The sequence below is a fragment of the Panthera pardus genome, unplaced genomic scaffold (genome assembly GCF_024362965.1).
Source record: "Panthera pardus isolate Hobbes unplaced genomic scaffold, ASM2436296v1 HiC_scaffold_27, whole genome shotgun sequence".
NCBI classification, from domain to species: Eukaryota; Metazoa; Chordata; class Mammalia; order Carnivora; family Felidae; genus Panthera; species Panthera pardus.
Window position 1 is genome coordinate 85,151,678 of NW_026526843.1, and position 18,059 is coordinate 85,169,736.

The window sequence follows — 18,059 nt, forward strand, 5'->3', positions numbered from 1 at the left end:
CTATACCGAGTCCTAGAAGGGTCTAATTTACCTATTCCTTTAGGTCAGAGGCTGGGTGTCCTGCCTCTTTGCTCCCTATCCGGCTAAGTTATTAATATTAGTAAACACCGAGTCAATATAATTCAATATTGATCTCATTATTTGTTGGCGGATAACAGGAGAAGAGAGAAGTGGCAGGACCGCGGGCCAGGGAAATAAAGGGTCCGAGAGGACAGAAATGTGAGAAAATCTGAAAAAGAGAAAGCCAGGGTTGGGGGGAGGCGGGTGGGCGTGCCTCAGTAGGCCCTAGATGCTCAGCAAAACAAAAATAAACAAAATCAGGGGAAAAATAAAGTCTGTGCCCCCGTTCTCCAAACTGGTAATGGACAGTTTGTGGGCCATGAAATGTCCCATTGTGTGCTGCTCTATTTTGCCGGGGCGCGCATGGCTTCCCTTATAGGCAGCTCAGCACACCCTTACGGCTTTTTCAGGCCCTCACCGAGCCGCTACCCCCCGCCAGAAGCAATTTCCACACTTTACTATGTTCTGTTGGGGGATTCTCGCTACTTTCCACCCCAGAAAGGATTTCAAGGATCCCGAAAACCTCAGCTCCAGTGACCCGAATAAGGTTTGGAAGGAGCCATGATTCTTCCGAAAAGTCTTCGAATGCTGGGCGGCCGTCGCCGAACGCTACCTTTATAAATAGCCACCTGCTCGTGAAGCAGTGACAATGTGCGCCGGGGCTGCTGGGAATGATGCGGCTTTTAACCCCGTGCTATGCCGGATACTCCCCGGAGAAAAGTGGACTCCTCTCCCCTTGTGTGTCTGGCCACAGGGACACAGTGAAAGACACCTGCACCCCCATCCGCCCCCCCCCCACACACACACACATAAAATTACTTGAGTCTTCAATCAGTTGAGTGACCTACATAAGCATCCCTGAAATATTTCAGGGTATTTTAGTAAAACCCTTTGTGGAGGCACGAGTGCGCACAGGCACGTGGTCTTGTGGGTGTATGGAAAGTTTTGTGAGTAGATGAAAAGAGAAAAGAATGACTTCTTTATATTGCTGATTCCATACATGGCTTACCCTGAACAAAAAGGGTTTGAACCGTGTGGGTCCACTTATATACAGATTTTCACATATATATATATATATATATATATATATATATATACATAGTGTCTTATATACATATATATTGTATGTATATGTATATATATGTGTATATATATGTACAATACAATACTATAAACATATTTTCCTTATGATTTTCTTTTTCTTTTTGTTTTTAAAGATTTTTAAATGTGTATTTATTTATTTATTTTTGAGAGAGAGAGAGAGAGAGAGAGAGAGCCCCCGTGAGCTGCGGAGGGGTGGAGAGAGAGGGAGAGAGAGAGAGAGAGAGAGAATCCCAAGCGCTTGAAACACAGAGCCCAAAGCACGCCTCAATCCCACGAACTGTGAGATCACCACGTGAGCCGAAATCAAGAGTTGGATGTTCAACCAACTGAGCCACCCGGGCGCCCCTAAAGATGTTATCGTTTTAAATCATCTCTACACCCATTGTGGGGCTCAAACTCACAACCTTGAATCAAGAGCCGCGGGCTCTACCAACTGAGCCAGCCAGGCGCCCCCTTACGATTTTCTCCATAGCAGTTTCTTTACTCTAGCTTAATTTATTGTGAGAATACAGCATGCGATGCATATAACATACAAAATATGTGCTCATCGATTTTATATTACTGGTAAGGCTTCCTGTCAACAGTAGGCTATTAGTAGTTAAGTTTTTGGAGAGTCAAAGGTTATGTGTGGATTTCTGACCGCGCAGGGGGTTGGCGCCCCTAACCCCCACATTGTTCAAAGGTCAACTGCATATTGTTTGTGAGAGGTTAGCTTTCTAAAATCAATAGAAAAAAAAAGGTAATACTTGCTGTTCATCAGCTGAAGAAAGGTGTTGGGGCAGATTAATGTGACTGCCAATACACTATGTCCCTCAAAGTTGAGTTAAGTATGGAGCCTTTTTAATGGTTACAAAGAAAGTTCTCTTGGACCCATAAGGATATGGTTTTGGATTTTCGAGGATATGTTTTGGGATATGATTTGGATTTTCAAGTGTCCTTTGTCCTTCGTTGTTGAGACAATGACTCGATAAACTAAAGTCTCATTTTACGAAACTATCCTTAAATTGGGGATTCTCACCAGGAAAGGGTTTGCTTTTGCAACCAGGACCCCCCAAGATGAAGATTACTATTGCAGTAAAGACAGAACAGAAAATTCTTCTTTGTAGCCATCACGTTTTTAATTTTTGGTATCTTATGGCGTTTTGACATCTTGAGGCTTTGCTAATCCTGGAAAGATTAGTGATCCCAGGGATCACTAATACAGAGTCCACAACCCCCTCAAAGCACACCTTTCACATGCAAATCAACCAATCCTTAGACCCCACCACCAACCACCTGCTTTAGCAAACTCTCACCAAGATCTCCCTGTGACCTAAATCACCCCAGGGCTACATACCAGATAGCTGGGGACCTCCCTGTAGCCCATAGCCCGTTAAAATTATCCAAACTAGCCAATCCTAAAGCTTATCTTGCCTTCTCCATTCTTTTGCCCATGGTCTCCCCTCAATCCTTCTGCTTCCCGATGAACCCTGGCCCTTCCCATGTGGCTCTGTCTGATGTGATATGTCCCCTGCACTTGGGAACTAAGAGTAGTAAACTCTTCCTTCAAAGACAGTCATCTCGGTGCCCGTCACCTGTGTATAGAGATTTGAATGTGATCCTGAGAACTTCTCCATAATCGTTTTCAACCAAGGGAGTGAAAGTTACGTCCCTTCCCCAAGTGCTTTTGATCCAAGGCGCAATGTGTCACAATTTAATAGGGAGCCTCCCTCAAATTAACGTAATCCTACTTGTTTCTCGCAAACAGAGATGTTTTTCTTTCATTCATGTATGTTTGCCTAGATGAATGTTTGAGCTTTTCATCCACATGCAGTGACATCATGGGCTCCTCTCTCTTTGCCAAGTAAACAAATGGCCTCGTACACAAAAGACATAAACATTTCCTAATCATTGTCACTGGCTCGCATTATTTACCTGGCTTTCAGTACAAAAACCATCATTTCAAAAGCCTTCAGCAATTTCTCGTGGGGCGTCTGGTTGTCTCAATCGGAAGAGCATAGGACTTTTGGTCTCGGAGTTGTGAGTTTGAGCCCCGTGGAGATTGCTTACGAATAAAATCTTAAAAAAAAAAAAAAAGAAAGAAAGAAAAGAAAGAGAAATTTCTCAAAACGGGCTCTGATTTCAGCAGAAGCCTGAGCATGGTGGGGGAGATGGGAACGGACCTATGGTAGGATTGCAAGAAAGAAGTCCTTTGGCTCTGACAGAAATCTACAGTAGCACCTCATAAAAGTCTCTTAACTTCTCAGCCTCTCATTCCCCCCCCCGTTTTATTTTTATTTTATTTTATTTTATTTTATTTTATTTTATTTTATTTTATTTTATTTTATTTTATTTTTAAGTAATCTCTACACCCAACGTGGGGCTCGAACTCACAATCCCTAGATCAAGAGTCACATGCTCTACGAACTAAGCCAGCCAGGCGCCCCGCCCTCTTCTCATTTTAGATAATGTCTACAGGCCAATGAACCCCTGTGGCTCAGAGCTTCTGTGGTATACAAAGAGTTGGATCCCTTACCCTTGTCCCAATCAAGGCTTGGTCAGCTGTGAGGAGGGCACAGCTTTGGCACTGGAATGGGTAGTAGTTGGGGAGGCGTGCAACTATTCCAGAAGCACGGCGGTCTGGGGTGGAAGGACCTGACTATTCATCACCTTACAAGCTCCTGAAGCAACCCACTTGTCATTCAAGAAGATTCTCTGCCCTACCACAGGCTTTCCTTCTGACTTTCCTTCAGCAGGAAGAGCACGGCTTTAATTTCACACTGCGATGGAGTTAAAGCAGTGGTTCTTGACCTTGGCTTCACATTGCCATCACCCCGGAGAACTTGTAAAAAATAACAATATCTACGTCCCGCCCCCAGAGATTCTGATATTGACCCAGGGTACGGCCAAGGCATTGGGGATTTTCAACACCCCAGCTACTTTCAAACGCAGCCAGATTCCAGAACCAGTGCCGTGGGGATGTGGTCACAGGTGATTCAAAAGGCTGACCTCAGATCCCTCTCGAAGATGGATATTAAAACAAAGGAGAAAGGAGGAAAGGAATCGCCTGGGGAGAAGACCAGAGGAGAAGCGAACCGCCGAAGGAGGAAGGATGAGGCAGGTACTGAAGGCAATCTCCACTGTCCTCATAGAGCAGGTTCTGAACAAACTCATCCTGCTGGTGGGGCAGGGATTCTGTGCAGGCAGCTGACTCCCCAGCTTGGCTTCTGGCTTCACGAGAGCTCAGGGGACATGAAAGCTAATCTTGTGCAGAGATGTGTCTGTTTTCCATCTGGCTCTCTGCTGTCCTTCCCGAAACACTGCCTGGTGTGGGGACCGCTAAGGGGGCATACTCTTCCCATGTGCCACACTGAGCTTGCCACATGAGCCCCCGGATGCAGCCCGGCTGCTGAAGACGGGAGCCGTGCCCCCCTTCCCCCGCGGACCCCCTGATTTGGTCGCGGGTGGACCGGGCATCACGAACAAACGATTGCGTTTCCCTGTGCTTTCCTTGCCTTTCCTTCCAAACAGGCTCCCAGGCAGTTTCAGAGAATCGATCCGGTGAAGGCATTTCTTTGGTTGAGGTATTACACTAAAAGCAGTCGCCTGAGAACAAAAGTGATAATATTAGAAACTGGCAGGCTCATAAACTCCAGGGCGCTCAGATACCTTAGTCTATATAGCTCCTTAGAGTTTACCAAACACTCCGACCTAGTCTGTCTTTTAGGATTGGTTCAGAGCATCCCCATGGGGCAGGTAAAACATTACCGGTCTCCTTTTGCGCGTAAGAACACAAAAGCTCAGCGTGGCTTGGTAAACTGGGCCGAGGTGTCACAGCCTTGCGCTGCTTCTGGACCGATTTGTTCCTCCTTTTACTTTCGCTAAACGTTTATTTGTTTATTTTGAGAGAGAGTGAGCGGGGGAGGGGCAGAGAGAGAGAGAGTCCCAAGCAGGGGCTGCACTGTCAGCGCAGAGCCCGACCCGGGGCTCGAGCCCAGGAACCGTGAGACGGTGACCTGAGCCGAAACCAAGAGTTGGCCCCGCTTAACCGACTGAGCCACCCAGGCGCCCCTGTTCTTGGTTTCTTCTCCTTGTCCTTCTTCTGTTCTGCTTTGCTTTTGGCGGGGGGGGGGGGGGGCTGGGGGGGGGAGGTCAACCCCCTTGCGGGCCAAACTTCTGAAGAGGCTCTTGCGTCGGCCAATGGAAGGGAAGGAAGGGGTGGGAGCCGGGGTGGAAGGAGGAAGAAGCTGGATCTGCCTCGGGTGGCTTCTCCGGCAGGGGCTGTGTCTTTCCTCTTGCTGGACAGATCCCTTCGGGAGCCAGTTTTGGCTGGTGGACTTCAGCTCCTCAGCGCCTGCTTGGTGCCCACCCCTCCCCTCTTGCCCCCTGCTCCCTTTCTCCCTCTGTGTTCTGTGTTTTCCTGCTGCTGCTAATCTCTGGGTTGTCGAGGGGCCTATTTGGCTCGCCAGCAATTCCCTTACCTGAGTAACCAGCCCAGTGCATTAAAGTGCTCCGTGTTAAACACTCAAGAGGGGTGTGTTTACCGGCCAGACTCTGTGTCAGGCGGGCCCGGGTTGCAAACAGATGGCACACTCAATGGGGGGAAGCGAGAAAAGCTGAACGGAGAGGCTGTTGACACATGGTGGGGTCCTGCTCGGGGCTCACCTTCCCCGGGCTAGAATCAGGAAGAGTGGCAGCCTTGGAAGAGAAGCCTGTTGACACGAGCCATGGCTGTTGATGTGGCAACACGGTAATGGCCCAAAATCGCGCCCTAATGGCAGGGAGGGAGCGAGGGAGATAAGTACACCTCTCTCTCTTCCCACCCTCCTGCCTCTTGCTGGCGTCTCCCGCTAATGAAACCCAACTAAAAGCCAGTGGGAAAGGGTGATGTGGTCCATACCGGTCATTTCCCAGGGTCACCGCCAGGGCAAAGGAGAGAGGGAAGGGTGTGTGTGTGTGTGTGTGTGTGTGCGTGTGTGTTGGGAAAGGAGGAAGCCAACGGACAGCAATCAGTTTGACTCTGGCTAATACAGCCAATTAAATCTGAAGTCAGGACGGGCACTGCGATGTTCTAATTTCAGGCCCCGACTTTGATCTAGGGTTGATGAGACCCTAGGCGAATAGGACCTATGAACCTTACCTTTGTGTCTGATTATCATTATTGCATGGAATCTGTTCAATATTGAGGTACTTCAAGCTTTTACCTATTACTTTGAGATGCGAAAGCCCTCTCTGGGCATAGCGCCTTCAGAATGAATATTTATCTGATAGATCTCCCAAGGGTCAGGTCGTTCAGAGCAAAGAGATTTTAGGTAAATGATGACTTTTCTCATTTGGGGCTACGTGCGTGTGGGGGTTGCTGTCATTGTTTTCCTTCTTCTTTTTTTTTTAAGTTTATTTATTTTGGGAGAGAGAGAAAGAGCGCAGGAGAGGCAGAGAGAAAGGGAGAGAAAGAATCTTCAGGAAGCTCTGTGCTGTCAGCGCAGAGCCCGACGTGGGGCTCGATCCCGAGAACTGCAGGATCGTGACCTGAGCCGAAATCACGAATCGGATGCTTAACCGCCTGACCCAGGTGCCCCCTGCCCTGATTTCCCGTGAGCAAATGGTTCTATAATTTTCAAAAGTGCGCTCTTCGATTTTTAGGCTTTAGAAAAAGGTGACATTCGGGACAACCATACCTCCCACCCCCAGCCTCAATGCTCCCGTATAAACAGTGTTCGCCACTTCCCACAAAGAGAGAGCTTCCTGGTTTTACAGACGAGGAACGCTGAGCCCCTCTGCCAGCTGGGGGACAGCACGGGGGACAGGGGTGGGGGGCCGGACTCAGCTCTCCCCTGTCCCCTCCAGCACTGCTGCGCTGCTCACAGAGAAGACTTGTTTGGCCTCTGCAAAAGCAATATTCACTGCCTGTTCCCTAAAAGCTCTTACTAGCTCGTATTAGACTAATAGCCCTTCAAGCAGAAGAAGCAAAGAGAGGACAATGCAGGGGTGGGAGGGCCAGCTGAATTCAGCTGGGAGAGGACGCCCAGGCAGGGGCTGAGGACCCAGGAGCAGAGAAGGCATAGATGGGAGAAAGGGGGGGCGGGCTGGAGGGAGATCGGGGGCTCGGCCACCAACACACATAAAAGATAAACAAAGGCAACAGTGACCCTCCATTGCTGTCTCCTAGGAAAATGCATCTTAATATGTTTTCGCTCAAACTAACAGCTGTGGAACCGGGATGGGTGGGGGTTTGCGATGCTCAGAGGGCTTCATGGGTTTCCGCACACTGTGAGGTTGCTCTCTCCCCACCCCCCCGCCACTCCGTGGTGCAGGCCTTTTCAGAGGCACACGCTTTGTCTCGGGAGGAATGCACGGCTGAAACGGATTGCTTAATGTTCTAGACAAGAGCGGATCTGGTAATGTCTAAGGAAATTCCGGAGAACATTCTTTATAATTGCGCTGGGTCCATTTGAGCACTTAGCATTTATGTGTGTCTGAGAACTCGTCCACTTCGGAGTGGTACACGGTGATGTGGCTGGGTCAAGTTGTCTTTGTAAGTGGCAGAAGGGTCAGGTACAGAGCCCAGGGTAACCTGGGGGCCACCGGAACGAGTGAAATGTGGGGAAAATGCCCGACAGCGGGAGAGAAAAAGAAGCTAACCCCGTTGCCTGGTAAAGCTCTGCTCACTGCCCACAGCACTGGTCGCTCAATATCTAAAATCATGGCATACCCCAAAATATTCTAGCAGCTATGAGCTGAAGCAGAGAAAAACTGCCAAGTGGGAAAACATATTTGATAAGCCCTTCTTTCCTTTTCCTCTGGTCTTCCTCCTCCCTCTCTGTGAGTGTCCCCACCACCTTCTGCCGCCCTCTCTCCCTGACGCCTTCCAGAAGCCTCACAGGCAGCATTATACTTGGACCCTTCTCTCGAGCTTCAGATGACTCTCTCTCTGGCCCATCGGTAACACTCCCATTCCTCGGGGCATCTGGCTGGCTCAGTCAGTAGAGCATGCAACTCTTGATCTCGGGGGTCGTGAGTTTGAGCCCGATGTCGGGTGTAGGGATGACTTAAAAAAAAAAAAAACCCACTCCCGTTCCTAGAGGATCCCACCTTGGCAGAAATGGCCTTTAACATTCCACCCTGAGATTTTTTTTGTTTCTAAGCTTCTTGTCACTGAGAAAAATCGAGGGGATTCTCCAATTTATACTAGGGTGCGAATGGCTTATGGAAAGTTAGATGTGTTCCCGCTCCCAAGGGTAGTTGTATTTTTTAAAGTGGACACTAGGGGCTCCTGCGTGGCTCAGTCAGTTAAGTGTCCCACCTTGATTTCGGTTCCGGTCACCATCTCACAGTTGCTGAGATCGAGCCCCAAGGAGGGTTCTGTGCTGACAGCATGGGACCCTACTTGGGATCCTCTCTCTCCCTCTCTCTCTGCCCCTCTTCCACTTGCTCGCACGCTCTCTCTCTCTCAAAATAAATAAATAAACTTTCAAAAATAAAGATAAAAAAAATAAAGCAAAGGGGACATTAGAAGTGAAGCCAAGAGATGGCTTTTGGGTGATAGAAAAGAGAGCTGGCCTCGGAATTATAAAGCCGACCCTCAGTTTGCTATCTTCACTGGTGACTTTAAGCAAATGACTTTGCTCTCCTTTGCTAACCCTCAGTTTCCTCATGTGTAAAATTGCAGTCATTATCTTAGCCAGAAGACTGTTGTGGGGATGAAGTAAAATAGTGGGTGTAAAAGTACTAGGCAATACAGGAAAATATAAGGTATGACGTAACTCAAACATGTCATCAATAAGGGTACAATTCCAGGTCCCATGATAGGTTGTGGCCTTCCTGTTGCCACCCCCTTCGTACTATCACACATTCTAGACAGAAATCAGTCTCACTAACATAACATTCCGTGGGCAGAGGGGGCTGGTTATGGGATTTTTCCAAGCGTGAGCACCAAAGGCGTGAGTACGATAGTAGAAAGAGATCAGCCCAGCCCAGGTAAGTGTCCCAATTCCTGGCGGGTTTATTTAGCTCTGAACTTTACGAATTCAGCAACAGCGTTAGTCTAGAAAGAAGCGTCTGAGTCTATAGCAAAGAGACGGGCCGGTAGATACGATGTCTGCCGACGAAGGATCAAGAAATTGCTGGCAGAACAAAACATACTCAGGTCACAAATTGCCCGGTTGGTATTTGATTCCTATTTATATTTCTTGATTCTGTCGACTCCAATTGTAATCATCAAGAGCAAGGCGGGGCGCCCGGGGGGGGCGTCTCGGTTAAGCAGACGACTCCTGATTTCGGCTCTGACCATGACGTCAGGGTTCCTGAGATTGAGCCTCATGTGCTGACAGCGCAGAGGCTGCTTGGGATTCTCTTCTCTCCCTCTCTCTCCACCCCTCCCCTGCGCACCTGCACGCGCTCGGGCTCTCTCTCTCTCTCTCTCAAAATAAATAAACATTTTTTAAAAAAAACAAAGACCAAGACAGATATGGAAGGAAAGTGGAACGATACCCCTCTTCTTGCTTCCATCATCCAACAGAAAAGTTCTCTGTTGTTCACCGGCCCACGGGGATCCAGCCAAATATACATACCAGGACTTTCCCAGGGACCCCACTAACCACTCCCCGCACGCTCACCCTTCTAGCTCAATCGCTGCCTGCCGCCCACTGGCTCCGAACCGGTGGCTGATGTCAGGCACCTCCTTTATTGGCTGGGCTTCACTTTCCCCTCCCCTTTGAGTTTCATGGGTCTGTCGTTTACGGAGCCCAAACCAAAAGGGGATTTTACATGTGTGAGCCTCTGTATGTAGATTGTCTGACGGATCACCAATTCAGAAGCTGCCTTAGTGGAGATAAAAGTTGAACTACGTGAAATGGGTCTGTCTTAAACACTCGAAGTCAGTACTGTTATTATACGGCTTTCTTTTCTGGTGCGATCTTTGTGCTGTCTTCTCTGTGACCTTCTTTACATTTTCCTAACACTGCGGAATGATTACAACTGCTGCCATGAGACTAGAAACGAGCATAAAAAAATGTGACCATTCTGTGTACAACTGTATCACCAGTCAAGAGTTTCATCCTGGGAATCCAACAAAGTTGTATTTAAGGAGATTTAACACCAGGATAGTACTTCCCACGTGCCAGGCACTAAACGCTTTATCAGTCCGAACCCATTTAATATTCATAAGAATCCAATTAGGTAGATACTCTTATCACCCCCCTGTGACAGAGGAGGAAACTGAGGTGTAACGAGGTCAATAACTTGCTCTCCGTGTCGCAGTTAGGAAGTGGCAAAGTCAAGACTCAAGCCCAGGGAGGCTGGCTTCAGAGCCCATCTAGCATTAGCTTTCAAGGTCCCAGCTTTTCTAGATCAGCCTGGTTCTCCTGAAAACGCATCACCCTCCGGGGGCGCTGCCCGGCTGGCTCAGTTGGTAGAGCCCTTGACTCTTGGTCTTGGGGTCGTGCATTCGTGCCCCACGTCAGGGGTTAGAGATTACTTAAGTCATCACCCTCTGAATTCCTACAGCACTTATCTTCTGTACGGGTCACCCAGCAGGCGACAGAGGTTCTCTGCTGTTGGTGTCCAGAGACAGAAACCAGTGAAGGTACCACATGGATACGGATACGGAATCCCCAGCAACGGATGAGTAGAGAAAGGAGGAAAATCTGAAATTTCTAATCCCCTCCCCCAGCCACACGTGCATATATCATCGTGCCAAGAAGAAGAAAATACCTTAAACTATACCTGACTTATTCTCTCTTGGAACTACATTTTCGGATTCTGCACTGAATCTCAAGACCGCATGATGACGTTTCCTCTGAATTCTGCTCTGCGGTTCCTCATTTCCACCCCCCCCCCACCCCGTTTTTATACTGATCCTGGGCCCCCCCCAGACTGAATGAAGCTGCTCTCAAACGAAACCACAGCAATAAGCAGAGCTAAGCCTCTGGAATCTGGGGGCCCGTCAGGAGCCAAGGTCTCCAAGCATAAAAAGGATACAATGGTTTTGATGCCGAAGCTTTACCTTGACCCTAACGAGCTCTGTATGGAACGGTCCCCAGAATTATTGCTGGCTTCGATGGAAACAACAGATCAGGTATCCCAGGGTTCACCTCCATGGTCAAAGAATGCAGCGGTTGCTTGGTCCTGAGATGAAAACCAGTTTCGACCAACGATCCTTGATTATTCCGTAACGTGCACAAGAAAATTGACCATTCCCTTCCCTTTATCGTCAATCATACTGCGTTGCAAGGGCCGTGTTGATGCCCTAGAGGCCGCCGAACCCTTTTTTAAAGCTTTCGGGGAAAATGGACGGGAAAAGAATGTAAAGACATAGAGCTGAGAGGGACAAACAATCGTCAGGAGGGGGAACTCTGCCATGTCTAATGTCGACCCAAAATATTCCTACGGTGGTGGCCTTAAAAAAGCCACAAAAATAAAAAGCAAAAGTCTGAGCAGTGGTTGTCCGACTGAACTACAACTGGCGTTTGCCAGATTCGAATTATTTGCCTTGCTCTTTCAGCTAGATAACGTGGTGGGGTTTTTTCCCCCCAGTATCTGGGGTGCTGTTTCCAGGACAAGCGTGTGGGAACTATGAACCCAGATAAAGGCAAATATTACTTTAACAGATTGGAAGCATTAGTGACGGATGAAGGGACAATCGGTCCCCAATGACGTCTTCATTTCTGTTTTCACTGACGGCGACAGATGCATACGGTAGGATTTGGTAGAGAGCATTTCATTGGTTTAGACAATTACACGTGCAACAGTGAATGGGGAACGTTGCCTTCTCCCAAGGTGCCCACAGAAATTAAAATTCACCCAGTTCGTTAACAATTCGGCATTTTCTTCTGTTTTGCCAATAATGGGATGCCAACCGCACAGGAAAAATGGGCTATTTCATCGTTGCTTTTGGATGGTGAATGTCGGCTTTTAAGAAGTGTTCTGAGTGCACAAAGCAGGCTGTAGTAATCATGAACTGTGATAGAGCGAAGTACTAGGTGGTTTTGTTTGGTTTTTTTAATCGCAAATTGTCAGACGGTGCATTAGCAATATACAAATTGCAATCACACCGCAAAGAACACCTTGACTTAAATGCAGGGCTATTTCCTCTCCTTCAGAGATTTATTTGAGTATGAAGAGAACACACGGTTAATTACCCTGGGTTCGTATTCAGGCCTGTGAGTTGCCTGCGTAATGGATGCCTGCACGATGGTTCTTGCTGCGCTTTTCTCCATTACTTATGAATCATTATATGCCCCCCATTAGGTATTTGTCTGATAAGTATTGATTTGCAAATAATTTAATATCATGGAGTCATTCGTTTTTAAATTATAAAGAGCGCTGAAATAATACCAGCGATCAAACCGTAGTGTTTTAGATTTATAAGGCATGGCCGTCTACCTGTCTACTGGATATCTCCACTTGGATTCTGGGTCCCTTGAATCCGGAGCGTCCAAATCTGAACTCTTCCTATTCACCCAGAACTTATTCCTCCTCCACTGCTCTCTATCTTACTTAATGCCACCACCAATCACCCAGTTGCCTGAGCCCCAAACTGGATGCAATCTGAGATTCCTTTCTGTACCCCCACGGTCTCAACCAGTTGGTCATCAAGTCTGGTCAGGTCTAGTCAGCTGGGTCCTCTTTTCTCCTTATTTCAAGCCAGCACCGTCTCATGCCTAGGCTCTTGTGAAAGATCCTTAACTGGTCTCTGTGCCTCTGAGGTGGTTCCCACGTCACCCTTGAGTATGGTCCACATGTCTCATCGTGGTCTATGAATTCATGACCTCATCTTAATCATTTTTCTCCCTCCCCGTCTCTCTACCTGACATCCTGGGCCGGTCCTCGTCCCTTCTCATTCCCCTTTCCCCCGATTCCTCGTTCAAGGTCCCGCTGAAGTGAGCCTTCCCAGAAGCCATCCCTCTCTCCCCCCGACACCGCAGGCTGGCTTACCCCTCCTTTGTCCACAGATGGCACTTGTTACGCTGAACTGTAATTGGTGATTTACTTGCCTGATTCACAGTGCCTTGAGGGGAAAGAATGGGTCTTTTTCAACTGTGTATTTCCAACACCTCCTTTCATTATAAGCGTGCAGCAAATATTTGCTTGATGAACGAGTGAAATCCAGTATGCCCCATACGTAACGCTCCCTGTGTCAGAAGTGAAGGCGAGGTTAATAGGGCAAATGGTGCCGGGTACACGTTGGGAGATCATTCTCCGTAAGTGTTTTGTGTTTCTGCACATCTTACAGCAGAGACCGACTGCCTTTGTCCCAGACTGATTGTTTTCAAATGTTTGTAGAGCAAACAGTCTTCGAGTTAGATGGAGATAGTGTGGAGCAAAGGGCAGGTTTGTTTACCGTCCCATAATGACATCGAGAGTGTCTCCCTCTAGAACAAAGGTCAATCATGCTTACTGACCGTTATAAAAGATTCAAGTTCCCTAAGCTCAGGGTCCCTTTCCTCCACCTGTATAGGTGTCATTTGATGCTCCCTGTGAGCACCCTAGTGCTCCCTCTTGGTGCTTCCCTGTGAGAATCGAGACTTTAGGAAACCCAGGAATCTTATGTCCTCGGTCAGCATCCATGAAACTGTGCTAAGTTAACTCGTTAGCTTACGAGCAGAGTAAACTCTCAAACCTCTTCCAGTCCCTAGAGCTAACTCGGAAAAACACAGTCGCCAGACATATTTAAGTTTTTTTTTTTATTGTTTATTTTTGAGAGAGAGAGAGAGGGAGAGAGACAGAGAGTAAGTGGGGGAGGGGCAGAGAGAGAGAGGGGGAGACACAGAATCCGAAGCAGGCTCCAGGCTCTGAGCAGTCAACACAGAGCTCGATGCGGGGCTTGAACTCAAGAATCATGAGATCATGACCTGAGCTGAAGTCGGACGCTTAACTGACCGACCCACCCAGGCACCCTTCTACAAGCATATTTATAGCCATAAATTTTAATAATCTGTCCCCCCCATCAGAATATGAATACTTGTCTTCATACAATTTTTAGTTGGCTAATATACTGTCATCATACCGATGGGCTTGGCAAAACAGCTGGGCATATTCCACTGCGACAGATTATAGGTAGTCCTTGTTTTGCAAAATAGACAAAGCAATCTTAGCCAATGGGAAAAATTACAAGTGTTCTGTGGCCTTTAAAAATTGCCAAAACCCATTAAAATCTCCCTTACTGTTGGCTATAAAAGTGTAAGAAAATGAAAAAGTAGTAAAATTAATATTTATTTAGTACACTACAGTTGAAAACACTAGAAACATTGAGAATTAAAGTGTTTTCCTTTGCAAAAAAACCCAAAACAAAACCTTATCAAGAGTAGTCTGAGCAGGTGCTTGCTGCCTGCTACCCATCATATAACCTTTGACAGGGAGCAAACTTTTTCTATGCGTTGGCAAATTAATTGTCATCCTCCTTGCTAAGTATGAATCAGCGTCCGACACTTTGTCCTTTGCACCTTTTTTTAAAAGTGTAATTTATTTATCCATTTTGAGCGAGCGAGAGAGAAGAAGCATGAGCGGAGAGGAGCACAGAGCCTGAAGTGGGGCTCGATCTCACCAACCGTGAGATCATGACCTGAGTCCAAGTTGGACACTCAACCGACTGGGCCACCCAGGCGCCCCTGTCCTTTGCACTTTTAATGTTGTAAAATATCTCTGAGGACTTCCTCTAAAATGTGAAAGTTTTGCCAGTGTCACTTCCTCTGGGACATCATCCTTTTTATCACAACCACTTTTTTCATCTCATTTGCAAGTTTGATTGGTTCCCCTTCAGGAAGTCTTCTGACTGTATCTCTAGAGTCTCTTGAGGGCAGAGTCATGGTCAACATTCTCGCAGTCTGCTATTTCTTCTTCAACTCCATTTATGTCCCGTTCAAATTTAACTTCCTGTATTACTACTTTTCGTTTCTTTGTGGCACTTTCATCCTTGTGTGCCACCTTCGTCTTTTGACAACCCATTTTTGTAAAATGTCACATGGAGTCGTGGCAGGGTACCAAGCCAACAACACAAGCGCGAGCTCTGCTGTCCTGGATTCAGCCGAACCACCGATGGGCAGCGACCAATCAGAGGCAGGCTTTGAAAGACGTGCTCTGATTGGTCACTGGTTGGGAGAGGCATCTGTTAGTTACGTAGCGATTTGTGGACAAAACAGCTAGGCTCGAGGGTCATACTTCGTGGAATTACTCAGAGCTAATAGGCCATGGTGACTGAAATTTGAATCACAGTATTGACTAAACTGTGGAATCTGAAATATTTGTATATCGAAACCATGCAAAGCAAGGACTGCCTGTATCACAAACCCTTGGGATTCCATAGCCTCTGCCTCAAAACTCTTGAGTAAATGAGTGTTTCCCCAGGGGTAGTATGAGAGTTTAACTTGCACAAGTAACTTCGCAATCGTGAGATGACCCAAGAAGTCCCTAGAACTCTTGCACAAGTGACCCTCCACCCCTTGAAGGAGAGAGGACAGCTTGACGTTACAACCCAAGGCTCATAGATACCTGCGACTGCACATTTGCAAGGAAGAGGAAAATGCCAGGCTCAAAGCCTGCTCTTGGGAGGATTTTGGCCAAAGTCTCAGGGCTCACATTAAGGCAAGAATCTGGTGGCACCTGCGACCTGCAGAAGGTACACGAGAAGACAAGTAGGGCTCAGCCACCGTCTCAAGTTTACATTTTCTTCAAAGAGCCTCAGAGCATCCCACTGACTAGCTGAGGGGGCTTCCTGAGCAGCTGCCCACCAGGGACGTTGTTGAGAAAGGAACCACACACTGCTCAGCAACAGAAGGATCTGGGACTATTCCAAGTACAGACCTGCAGAGAGATGCTGTTGACAGAAAACAGTGGAAAAGTCATACGGGATGGCCTGTGTTGGGTTTCTTTGGCTGCTATGTACTAACTGACGTATTTTAGAAACATCACACAGAGAAACTTACTTTCATTCAATGAATAATTACTGAGTGTCAACTCTGGCCTGCCCTAGGCAAGGCCCTGACATAAGGTGGTGGAAGAGACAGACCTCTCAGGAAGGTGGCCAATCAAATGGCTAATAGTAGGCGCGGCTGATCACTCAGCTATAGTCAAGATATCAAAGTAAGTGCCACAAAAGAGATTCACCTAGTGGTGTGACCACGTGTAAGGGGGAAGGGGTACTTGGGAATGGCTATCTTGAGGGAGTGACATTTGAGCGGAACTTTGGATGAAATGCCAGTTAGGTATCCCAAAGCCCTGGCATGTCCCCCATATCTGGGGGGACACAGAAAATGATTATTTCCCCTCTTCCTTTTCCAGACTAGGAGAAATGTCTCTAAATTTTATGGATGTGTATTATTTCAAAAAATTGTAATGTTTATTTAATTTTGAGAGAGAGAGAGAGAGAGTGGACAAGCACTAGCAGGGGAGGGGCAGAGAGAGAGGGAGACAAAGAATCCGAAGCAGGCTCCACGTTATCGGCACAAAGCCCGACGTGGGGTGCCAACTCATGAACCTTAAGACCGTGACCCGAGCGGAAGTCAGAAGCTCAACCGACTGAGCCATCCAGGTGTCCCTGGGTTTTTATTATTTTTACAAAGCACAAGTTTTTAAGCCGCCCTTGGTCTGCTCTGGATTTCGCTTAAGGTGTCACGCAGCCCTTCTCTCTGTGCCAAGACCTGACCTGATCTACCTGCCTCGGTAGATCTTGGAAGAGCTCTCTCAGTCTCAGGCTGTTCTCCCCATTTTCCCAACTCTGACCTTGCCCAGCCTCATAGATTTGACATACACTGTTGGCAACCTGGTCACAAACTGGGCTGTTCTGAGTAGTTCCAATTCTCTATGCAAGTGTCCAACCCTCCGACCTTGACATTGCATCCACTGGCGTGGCTACCCCTTGATGGACCACAGCCTCACTCCTAAGACCCAGACAATTTTGTTAAATGCATTCAATAAGAATGCCGAGATACTTTACCCCTAGTCCCCCTGCCCTCCCGCCAAAACGTAAGGTCTACAAAGGCAGGGCCAATGTCTTCCTCGAATGAAGGGTTACTCCTGGTACAATCATCCGGAATTCATCAATAAAGACGCCAGCTCCCTATCCCCTTGGCAGGGGCCATGGACATAGCTCTGGGATGCGTGTCCAACAGTGTTTCAGAGTTCCCCAGCGGGGTTGAGCCCCAGCTGTCCACAGTGATAATCTACTTGATACTTACACTCTTTCTTGGCTACCCTCCCTTCCCTGTCTCGCTTCCACACTCTTTGGCCAGTGTCTCCTGGGATCAACTACTTGCACTCAAATCTTTGTCCCAGGATCTACTTCAAGAATACAGACTCAGGCGGTGGCCTATAAGGGAACACCATCTTCCTGGCAACATGCTGAGTATTTGACACGTGGTATCTCAATTAATCTTCAGACGACCTTAAGAGGCATTTATTGGATTTTTCCCATGTCTTACAGATAAGAAATCACGGCCCTGGAAAGTAACTGGGCCTTGATTGTATAGTAAGTTCGTGGTGAAGCCAAGATTACAAACTAGACAGTCTGACTCTAAAACTCTAGAACTAAGGACTCTGCTCCTTAACCACAACCTAAAGCTTCACCTTTTAGAAACGTAGGTCTTTTAGGGGGTATAGCTCAGTGGTAGGGCATTTGACTGCAGAAATGTAAGGGTTTTTCCCCCCAGACATCAGGGGGCTACATTAACTTAAACTGAGCTCCCCAAGTACCACAAGCGAGGGTCATGGGCACGCACAAATGCTGTCAGAATGATTTGTATGCATTCCGCTTATTTCTAAGGCCAGTCCCACTTTCGGGCAATCTAGGCTCAGCAGAACTCCAAGGCACAGATTACATCTGCAATTGCTTGTGTATAAAACATTATTAGGGTAGGGGTGCCTGCAATGCTCAGTCGGTTGAGTGTCCAACTTCCGCTCAGGTCATGATCTCACCGTTCATG